Below are 994 nucleotides of genomic sequence, written 5' to 3'. Positions count from 1 at the left end.
CCCTCCTTTCTCTCACCCTTCACTCCTCTCCCTCACTCTTGCGGAATCTTTCTTCGACTCTTGAAAGTCTTGCTTCGAGGGTTTTCCCAACTTTTCTGACTCCTCTGACTTTCTCAGTTCCCTCTTCCCTCTTCCCTGTCTATCCGTCTCTGTCTTACTCGCCTCTACCCTCGCTCCACCGTTCGGAGTTCCACTGCAACTAAGGGACGTCGCTAGAGCTCGGCGGCTTGCGTGCCTTACCATTCCTGCAGACTTCTATATCGACATTTACATTTGGTTCCCATGGACGCGCGCGACACGGACGAATTATAGATCAAACAATCGAAGGACGATTTTCTGCCGGCTCTTCGTCCTTCCTCTTTTTTCGCTCCGATTATCAGAAAGTCTCGTCGTCCCTTGGCACTGGGCGTAACGCGGGTATAAGGACGAAACTCCAAAGTTATCCTCGACAGACCCTAGGATAGCTGCGTCCCTTGGTTATCGAAGAATTCGCCAAAGTTCCTTGTCACGAGGCCATCTCCTCCAGCACTTTTGACCTTCTTTATCTTTCATTCTCATTTTTCCTTTTTTTTTTCTTTTTTCTTTTTCTTTCTCGTTCTCGAGATTCTTCCAACCGATCCGGGTGTCCGTACTCGACCCTCTTTTTTTTTATATCCTCCACTCGAAACGTTCGCGACGAAAATTCATGGTCGCTTCGAAGTTTCCAGAAGACTCTGGAAAATTCTTCGTTCCATCCCTTACTTCACATCACGACTTTTCCTACAGCTGGCTGTTCGCGAATGGTCACTCGGGTGAAAGTACCTTCCCTTTCGCTCGACGACGACGCCTCGCGTCGATCTGCGAGTGGATCTGGTTTCTATCTCTCTGTCTCACTCTCGCGAGGTATAGAAATGGAATAAGATAATGGAAAAGCGATATAGGTTTAGGAAAACAAGATAGACGGATACAGCGTGAGTGAGTAGGAGTGGCGGGGGGAGGGGGGGGGGGAAGGTTT

Source organism: Cephus cinctus, unplaced genomic scaffold (assembly GCF_000341935.2).
Source record: "Cephus cinctus unplaced genomic scaffold, Ccin1 Ccin1_scaffold0068, whole genome shotgun sequence".
Taxonomy (NCBI): Eukaryota; Metazoa; Arthropoda; class Insecta; order Hymenoptera; family Cephidae; genus Cephus; species Cephus cinctus.
The sequence above is the reverse complement of the archived record's forward strand: the minus strand, read 5'-3'. Positions refer to the sequence as shown.